The following is a 10,671-nucleotide window of genomic DNA, read 5'->3' on the forward strand; positions in this document are numbered from 1 at the left end:
ATATATATATGTATATATATATAATAGATATGAAAATAGAAATGGAAAATTTTTGATGATAACATGCATGATTAAGCCACCATGCAGTATATTCTGGATGGGAAATCACATTTTGTATGCTGTGACAATGCTTAGGGAATGAAATGGAAATTAATTAAGTTTAAAAAAAGTTTCAGAAAAAAATTATTTATGAAGCAAAGAGCACAATATTGGGTAGTTGCCAAAGTCATGGCACATTTTTCATAGTAAAACAGAAAAAATGCAAAATGACTTTTCTGACAACCCAATAAAATATGTAATATTCCTTTAAAAAAAGGGCAATATACAAAAACTGGTGAAAATATATCATTGTAGGTATATCTTCATTCTAATCTGAATAGACATTGTTATACTCAGTAGAATCAGTTACAGTTGGTTTCCAATTTGTCTCTTAACTGCCCTCAGTATATTAAGGAATTTTCAGGTTTGAAGAGGGATCAAAATCAAGTTAAAGCTAGAAAATAGTCATAAAACTATTATTTGAGAATAATACTAGATAGTGTTTTCTTAAGTCTTATAGCTCAAGATCCTTTTTTATTACTTAGAAAAAAAGGACAAAAATAACTAGGTTTAGAGAAAGCAGATTTAATTTTTTTTATTAGAAACAAGATATACTCATTTGAAGTCTTCAAATGTTATTGCACTTGAACTTTCATATTTAGGTAAAACATTTAGGAAGCAATCTGCAAAGTAGTTTAGCAGTCAAATAACACTTTTAAGTGGACATTACTGCCCCCTCAAAGTTTTTCCTCACACCCATCCTCCACCACCCACTCTCTGTCAACCACTTCCCCCACTCACAGTCTCTAGCATCCCCACCCATCTGGAGAGAGAAGATTTTTAAAGCATTAAATTTGTTTAAGTAAATATTTATTGAGTTACAATTCATATAATTAGATACAGTTGTGAGGGCTGAGTAGAGGGAATAGATACATATAATTGAAAGGAAGTTGTTACCCTAAGCAAAGAAAGTCTAAAACAAAAACACACAAGAAGTTATATGCAGAAAGAATTGAAATGCTGATGGGTGGTTTCGCTGGGCAGATAACAATAAGAGGTCATGAGACATTGCAAAGGTCTGAACAATAATGCTATTGTAGGGCAGAACTGCACTGCAAAGTAAGAAAATTTGGGTTTTGTGCCAATTTGCCCTAGTCTATCACCATCCTCCAGCCTCTATTCTCCCAAATCTATTGCCATCTTATTACATATTTTTTGGAGAAGTTTGTCCCAGGTTTCTCTCTCTCTCACTCTCTGTCTCTCTCTCTCTAACTAGCCTACATTTAACTCCAAGGCCTTGCTTCAGTTCCAGTACCCCTGGGCCCTGCTTTTTGTTGTCAATATCCAGTCATATAATATAGGAGCTCAAGATCACACAGCTTGTAGGAGAGCCAGTTTGACACAAGGTCAAATTGACTCCATTTAAAAAAAAAAAAATTTCTGAATATCTGAGAGCGAAATTGAGGTACAGAAAGGAAAGTGATTTGCCTGAAGCCATATATAAACTCAGTTGTTGAATTGAGGCTGGTGGGAAAAAAGGATTTAAGAAATTAAGGCCACTCCTATGTTCTTTCCTCTAGATTATATCAGCAGGTTCTCAAGCTGTTATTCACCTCTGAGTAAACTTTAAGCAAGAGAGTGTTGGACTAGTGGTATCTGGTTAGATCCAGCACTGCTAACAATAGGCATAGCCAGAGCTGAGTTCCCTCAGTCCCTTCCAGCAGCACCACACTCCCCTTAGTTAAACTTAGTCCCCAACTGTTAGAATACATGATACATGAAAAGAGTCTGAGATTACAGCACTGCTGAGAGAAGAGGGCAAAAAATACTGGGGTCTGAGACAAATCAGGTTATTAAGAGGACTGAGTGTTTAAGGAGGACTGATGGAGCCCCAGTCGGGCAAGATATAAGAGGATACATAGGTGAGCAGTAAAATTTATCTTTAAAAAAGTAAAAGGGTCTGAGAAGAATGTTGAATGGAAATGTGATAGAGGATGATGGTGTGGACAGGAAAATATGAAGGAGGCAATTAGGTGGAGAGAAAAACATATGGAAGTAGTGTAATTAGTCACTAAGAACAATGATCTCAATAATCTTGGAAGAATCCTATTACAGAGAAAAAACTGTATGCTGAATCTCTTCCAATAAATAATACAAAAAAGGAGGGGTGTTTGATTGATATAAATACAGTCTATGGGACAAACCAGTAGTCTGGTGCTTAAGATGACTACATTCCATGAAACCAACCATGTGGTTCAAGTCCTCCTGGATTCAGTGTCTTTAAAAATACACTGGGCACATGTGCATGTGTGCTCAAAATCCCAAAATGGGAATAGAAGAAAAGGGGTTGCAGCAAGGCCATCCCCTGGGGGTGGTGCTTTCTCACTCCACCAACCCTCATATCTCCCCAACAAGTGTACATGCCCTATAGCAAATTTTAAAAAATAAAATAAATGCAATGTATAAGTTAAAATTTATAATTTTTATTGCACAAAGATAAAAAAGATCCGAAGTTAAGATGGTGTTAAACTCCAATGTGTTAAATTTGGTATATAACATCTATGCATACATGTGATTGAGGTTTTTGTTTCATAGTGTAAATATATACTTTTTAAAAACTACAAATAAAATATTTTCATACTCTCTAAATCCTTTTATATGGAACCCAACAGTATTCAGGAAACAAGTCTATGCTGGAAGTGAGGGGTCAAACAAGAAGGTGGACAGAGTGCTCCAAGAGGTCACCTAAGGACACATTTTTAAAGGAAACAAAAAAGAAAGAAAGAAATATTTTAGCCACAATAGTATCTGAAACTTACCGTATTTTTTAAATTATTCAATTTTGACCAAATAATCAATTTCTGATGCACATTATAGCAGCACCATCTGGTGGAATATAGTATAAATGCACGATTGTAGGTGACTGCTCGGCCAGTTAATGGTTCTCAAATTATGGTCTGCAGTGTCCTGAGATAAATTTGAGAAGGGCACAGGGTCAAAGCTATTTTCATAGTAACACTAATACATCATTTCCCTTTTTTTACTGCATTGACATTTGCACTCATGGTGCAAAAATAGTGGTGGATTAAACTGCAAGCATTTTAGCGTGAATCATGACAGTGGTTCCAAATTATACAATTAGTCATCATGTTCTTTACTACCATACACTGGCAAGAAACAAAAAGTCAGTTTCACTTAAGAAAACCCTTGATTAATTAGTAAAAAAGTTTTTATTTGGGAGGCAAACTTATAAGACTGACTGAACAGGAATTTGCTTTATTGTCAATTTGGTTTGCAAGAAATTCTTCAGAGAGCTAAGGAAACTCTGCAAGTAGATATTTATGAACATCATGTGTAAAAGTCTTAGGCATTAATCTTCAGTCCTTCACTCATTAGCTTCAACTTTCAGTTCTCTCATCTCCCAAATAGGAATACGTCTAACAGTTGACTCAGTGTGTGGTTATGAGGATTAAATACTAGATATACCAGCTTTATGAGTGTCAGTTCTACTAGTGTCTTCTCCTCCTTCTCATGCTAAAAGTTTATCAAAGCATTTTATCGTCATGGAAATTCTATGAAATAGATATTATTATCCCCATTTTCAGATGATAAAACTGAGGTCAAAAGAGGTTTGAGTTTCTTGGCTGAAGTCATGTAGCAAAGTAAGTGGTAGAGAAGGATTTGAACTCAGGCAATTCCACTCCAAGGGAGTAAAAGTTTCATGCAATTTCTGACTTTTTAAAGAAGACTATAAATGAATAGAAGATAGCAGTTAGTTAGCTGGATTCTAGAAAATGATGAAGGCATGACATGATATAGATAGAGATGATCTTTAGGCCTCTAAGAACAATTCGTGTAAATTCAATATGCAACCTTAAAACAGAATACAGACCCAAATATCCACAGTGTTAACAAAAATAATATTTATGGGGTTAATAGTTTTAAAGAAATGGTGAACCCAAGAGCCATATCAGTGCTAGAAAAATGGCAGAATTGAAATAGTATCAAAGTTATCCTGTAAGAGCCTCTGTACGCCAAAAGTTTAAGTGCCCCCATTGAAATTTAAGCTGAACTTTAACCCTCAATGTGGCAGGGTTGGAATGTGAGGCTTAGTGCGAAGTATTTAGGACAAAGGGTGGATTCCTTATGAATGGATTAATACACTCTATAGGAAGGAGTTCTCACTAAGGAGTTCCCTCAAGAGTAGGTCATTATATAGCAAACTGGCTGCTCATGTTTCTTTCATCTTTGTATGTGCCTGATGGCCTTTCTGCTTTGCCACCATGGAGTGAAGCAGTACACGACCCTCACCAGATCTGAGCAGATTCCAGGGCCATACTTGTGAACTTTCCAGTCACCAAAATCATGAGCCAAAGAAACCTCTTTTCTTCATAAATCACCCAGCCTCAGGTATTTTGTTATAGCAACACCAATACTGAATTAGGCAGCAAATGTTTTCCAAAGAAAATAAATTCCCACAGCCATCTGAAGGATAGTGTTACAGAAATTAATCACACAGAAAACTCACAGCCCTTCCACCCTGAAATTCACTTTAAAGTCTTAATTTCTGCAACAATAATTTTGTTAGAAATATTTTGTAGATCTCAAAGTTTTTGAAAGGAATCTTTCAAGGATAATTAACCTTAATATACTACAGATTATATTAATTTTGTGTCAATTCGAAATATATAGGTTGTGTTATAATAAATCATTCTATCAAGTATAACCTTTGAAATTCTATGCTGCTACAGTGAAGATGGCAGGGAGACTGCTATGGTGCTGGTATCCGTGGTTCATTATTGTGACATCCACTTTTGCTTGTGGCCTTAATACTGTGTATGTATCAATAGCTTGCTACCACATTCCCATTTACCGTGTGTGCTTAAAAACAAGTTTTTTCATCTGGCTGTGCTTGTTGTTTCTGTTCTGCTCCTGACTGTGTGGTTAAACATCCTGCATGAGGCTGAAATATACCTGCTGGGCCCCACTTCACTAACTACCTTTCACTTCAACCATCTGCAGGTCATTAGTTTCCCAGTATTTCAGCTGCATGAAAGTAGAACAATGAGAGCCACTCAAAAGGACTTTAAGGATGCAATGAATCAGGTGAAACTCTTGAAGAAAGACCCAGAAAATTAAGTGAAGCTTAAACTCTGTGCACTATTTAAGCAGGCTATTGAAGGACTGTAATGTGCCCAAACCAGGTGTGCTTGATCAGATCAGTAAGGCCAAATGGGATGCATGGAGTACTCTTGGCAACCTGCCTAAGGACAGTGCCAGGCAGAACTATGTGGATTTAGTGTCCAGTCTGAATTATTCCCTTGAATCCTCCACCCAGATGGAGCCTGAGCTCGCAGGAAACCAGCTGGATATGAAACGGTGGTAACCTCCAAAGATGGCATAACAAAGGTCATGTTCAACCAGCCCACCAAAAAGAATGCCATGAGCGCTCAGATGTATGAAGAAATTATACTTGCACTCTAAGCTGCTTCATAACTGTTTTAACAGGAAATGGTGACTATTACAGTAGTGGGAATGACCTGACTAACTTCACTGATATTCCACCTGATGGAGTAAAGGAGAAATCAAAAAATAGTGGCATTTTGCTGAGGAATTTCGTAGATTTTCCTAAACCTCAGATTGCAGTGGTAAACTGGAGAGCAGCCAATCTGAGCAAGCATGGTGACCTTTAGACACATGCAGAAATGATGTACTGTGAACTTCATTTACATGGCATGAAAGCAATTTGCATGTGAATTCTCTAGCTGCCTATTGTTATTGAAACTGCAGAGCAGTTTCAAGCTAAAGGAAATCACATGTGTTTATCAGAATCAGCTCCAAAAGATCAGAGAAATTACATGGTGCTAGGTGTCCTTGCATCATCAGCCAATTAACATCTGAAAACAACTAGCTTTGCATTCCATTTCCTCTTCCCCTATTTTCTGCCCTTTAAAAGAATAAACCTGGGGATAGTTCATGGTCCTGCATATCTTCATCAAAGAAGTTGGGCCCATCTGATCCTTGCTTTTCTATACTTCTATGTCTTTGTGTGTTTATTTTTATGTTTATTTCTAATCTACAACCCTCCCACTCAGAAAACGTGTTCTGCTGAGTGGGTGCCAGCAGTAAATGATCTGGCTTTGGAAATTTCGATCACCATACTTGTTCTACTTGATGCTATGTATGTGTCCTACAGGGCAACATTCCATACTCCATTCAATAAACTAGGCCAAAGTCCAGAAGGACATTCCTCCTGTACTTTTCTGAAGATAATGTGCTCAGTCAAGGCATCTGAGATGCTTGTTTTAGGGAAGAATTTAACAGAAGGGCAGGCATGTGCTCAAGGATTTGTTACTGAAATTTTTCCTGATAGCAATTTCAGAAAGAAAGTGGGCCAGGTTGAAAGCACATGCAAAGCTCCCTCAAAATACCATGAGAGTTTCAAAAGAGGTCATCAGAAATAGGACAAAGAAAAGTTTCATCCTGTTAATGCTGAAGAATGTGCTGCCCTACAGAAATTATGGCTGTCAGATAAATGGAGTTATGGTTGTAAAATTCTGATCCAGAAAAGCAAAACTCTGCTGGCAACTACTGTAAAGTTAAGCCTGTCAAAGGGTAAGGGGCATATTACCCTAGTTTTCAATACGTGAGCTTAATAAACTTCATCATGCCTTTTTTAGTCAAGAAAAAAAGAGAAAAATACTGGAATTGAGAAAGTATGTATATATATATATATGTGTGTGTGTGTGTGTGTGTGTATGTGTGTGTGTGTATATATATATATACATATATAAAGTATATATATATATAATAAATACTATCATAATTGGTGAGGAATATCTAACTCCATTGTCAAAATATACATTACGCTGGGGTCAGCAAGTGGCATGATGGTTAAGGGCACTTGACTATCACATGGCCAACCGCAGTTCAAGTCCCAGACCTAGCAGCTTGCTTTCTCACCTTCCACCTCTCTCTCTGTCTCTCTCTCTCTCTGTCATTATCTGGTCAAATTACCTATCTGGTCAAATTAAAATATAAAAATAAAATAAATAAAGTTAAATAAAATAATTCTTTATAAACAAAAACAATATACATCACATAAATAATCACTATGCTGCTGATTACATGGCCTGGAGTCTCTGCCTTCCCTCCTTTCAACATGCCCTAATTCCCTCCTTCTTACACTTATAATAGTCCTCTAGTTTGGGTGGCTGGGATGATAGAATAGAAGGTTTGGGGTTGTATCCTGTGGGACTACCAATAGATTGGAGTGAGTGCTTCACCTGCACACCATGCTTCTGTTTTTTAAGTCTTCAATGATGTCCTCTTTCCAAATTATCATCTTTTTCACACTTTTCTCCTTCATCCTTGGCTGAAATATAGATTGTAACCCACTTCTCCCTTCTGAAATTGGCCTTTGGTGGGAAATTCAGAGTTTTCCATATTGTTTCTGATTCCATTTTTATAAAAGCACTGTTTTTTCATTTGTCTTTCAGAATTTCCTTACTACATTGTCATTACCCAAGAATTTTCATAACACTAACTTCCTTTGTCCACAAGTCAAAGATTGAAAAGAATCTTAGACTGTGCTTGCTTCAGCAGCACATATACTAAAATTGGAATGATACAGAGAAGATTAGCATAGCCGCTGCACAAGGATGACACACAAATTTGTGAAGTGTTCCATATTTTTAAGAAATATAATAAGGGATCAATCCGGGCAGCAGTTCCAGTGGACAAGAGGCGGACTGAGGCTTCAGGCCTGACCCTTCCGAATCTTCGTGCATCCCCACCATTCCTCCTCCTTGGACCTCAGGTTGGCTGCCTGGGACTTTAAGGTGAACTCCCACCCCACCCAACTCGCAACCCGGATCTAGCCGGCCAGCATTTCTGGACACCAGGCAAACTAAGGCTGCAGGCCAGACCAACCTGGTCCTATCACTCATCCTCTGACCCTTTCCCACTAGCCTTTGGATTCTTTGAATTTGAGTGATTTGAATAGCACGTGGTGCATGCACATTGTGCGCCACGCAATTTCCTTTTTTCGTATTTTTTTTTTTGCTCTTGAGGTGTTGCTTATTAGGTCAGTTGGAGGCTCACCACTCCTTAGAAACAGGGAGGACATTGGGCTATCCTGGGCTAGTGGCAACAGTTAATGGTAATTGTGAGCAACAGGTAGGCCAACCATAAGAGAAATCATCAATTTTTTAATCCTATAAAACGTTTAACAGTCAGAGTTACCTTAAATAAGTTAGGAAGAAACATATAGCTACCTGATGACTAGGAACAATCACAGAGGCTAAAGAAATACAAGCACCCACCAAAAGGCCTCACCCTCAAGGGAAATCATCAAGCCTACATCACCCACAGTCAATACAATGGACGCCGTGGACATGTCTGATAAGGAATTCAGAATATTTGTAGTGACCAAACTAACTGAGATGGAAGAGAAAAGAGACAAGGAGCTCCAGGAGATGAGGAAGTCCTTTAATGACTTGAAAGAAGAAATGGATACCCTAAACAAGAACCAGATGGAACTTCTAGGTTTGAAGAATGTGATAGAGGAAATCAAAACCTCCCTTGAAAGCATTAAAAGTAGGTTAGACCAGGCAGAAGACCGAAACTCTAATGTAGAAGACAAAACATCTGACCTAGAAAAAAGTATCAAGAAGATTGAGAAAACAACCATGAAAAATGAGAATAATATACGAGGAATACTGGACACCATCAAGCGCCCCAACATTCGGATAATTGGTATTCCGGAGGAGGAAGAAAATAATAAGGGCCTGGAAAATTTATTCCATGAGATCCTGGAAGAAAACTTTCCAAATCTAGAAAGGCATTCAAATATCCAGACCCAAGAAATACAGAGGACCCCAAGTAGAATCAACCCAAGAAGATCATCTCCAAGGCACATCATAGCCAGACTGGCAAAAACAACAGATAAAGACAAGATACTAAAGTTGGCAAGAGGGAAACGCCAGGTTACTTACAAAGGTCACCCCATCAGGCTAACATCGGATCTCTCAGCAGAAACAATGCAGGAAAGGAAAGAATGGGGAAGCATAGTCAAAGTGTTGAGTGAAAAACAATTTCAACCAAGAATACTATACCCGGCAAAATTATCTTTTATATGGGAAAAAAAGATAAAAACATTCTCAAATAAACAAAATTTGAAGGAATTTACCAACACCAGACCAGCTCTTCAAGAGGTTTTGAAGGGAGTACTATACCAGGAAAACTAAAAAATCAGAGACAGTTATACGAGAACAAAAAACAACTAAGAAAATGGCTCACTTAATGATAGGATCAGGTATGGAAATATCGATAATTACATTGAATGTCAATGGATTAAATTCCCCAGTTAAGAGACATAGACTAGCTGAATGGATAAGAAAACAGAAACCCTCTATCTGTTGCCTACAAGAAACTCACCTTATGGATAAAGATATACATAGACTAAAAGTCAAGGGCTGGAAAAAGATATTCCATGCAAATGGAAATCAAAAAAAGGCTGGAGTAGCGATATTGATCTCAGACAAAATAGATTTTAAAACAAAGACTGTAAGAAGAGACAAAGAAGGGCATTATATAATAGTAGATGGGGTAATCCAGCAAGAAGATATAACCCTTATAAATATCTACGCACCCAACTCAGGTGCGCCTAAATATGTGAAGGAAAGACTGCTGGAGCTAAAAGGAGACATAGGGAAAAATACTATAATTGTTGGAGATCTCAACACCCCGTTATCTCCTATAGACAGATCTTCTAGACAGAAAATAAATAGAGAGATACAGGACTTAAATGATACTATAAATGGAATGGGCTTGACAGATATCTATAGAACTTTCCACCCTACATCCACAACATATACATTTTTCTCACCCCGACATGGAACCTTTTCAAAGATAGATCATATATTAGGACACAAATCAAGCCTTTACAGATTCAAAGGCATAGAAACTGTACCCAGCATCTTCTCTGACCATGATGGAATTAAACTCAAGATTAATTTCAAGAAACAACCCCAAAAATACACAAACACATGGAAACTGAACAACCTACATCTGAATGACTTATTCTCTACTGAAGAAATTAAGGCTGAAATCAAAAAATTTATGGAAACAATTGATAATGAGTACACAAGTGTCCAGAATCTATGGGACATGGCAAAAGCAGTCATGAAAAGGATATTCATAGCAATTAGTGTGCATAAAAAAATGATGGAGAGATGGCAAATAGATAACTTATCTTCATGCCTCAGAGAATAGCAAAAACAACCAAACAAACCCCCAAAATTCCAGGCGAAAAGAAATAATAAAGGTTTGAGCAGAAATAAATGAAATAGAAAATAAACTAACCATATAGAAAATGAATGAAAGCAAAAGCTGGTTCTTTGAAAAGATTCACAAGATTGACACACCATTGGCTAGACTGATCAATAAGAAGAAAGAAAGAAACCAGGTTAATCAAATATGAGATGAAACAGGCAATATTACTACAGACATAGCAGAAATACAAAATATCATTAGAGGATACTATGAGTGACTATAAGCCAACAAAAAAGATAACCTGGAGGAGATGGACCAATTCTTGCATGCATATAATCTATCAAGATTGGATCAGGA

At 37.3% G+C, this 10,671-nt stretch overlaps 1 non-coding gene and 1 pseudogene across 1 annotated transcript; both read left to right on the forward strand.

Moving 5' to 3' along the window:
• The first annotated feature begins 5,073 nt into the window (after positions 1–5,073).
• LOC102468759 (enoyl-CoA delta isomerase 2, mitochondrial pseudogene) overlaps positions 5,074–10,671 on the forward strand; it is a 19,730-nt pseudogene continuing 14,132 nt past the window's right edge.
• LOC114009133 (U6 spliceosomal RNA) lies at positions 7,629–7,735 on the forward strand. The gene has a single exon (XR_003550602.1). It is a non-coding gene; the product is annotated as a U6 spliceosomal RNA (small nuclear RNA).

This window comes from Tupaia chinensis, unplaced genomic scaffold (genome assembly GCF_000334495.1).
Source record: "Tupaia chinensis unplaced genomic scaffold, TupChi_1.0 Scaffold000475_1, whole genome shotgun sequence".
In the NCBI taxonomy this organism is placed as follows: domain Eukaryota; kingdom Metazoa; phylum Chordata; class Mammalia; order Scandentia; family Tupaiidae; genus Tupaia; species Tupaia belangeri.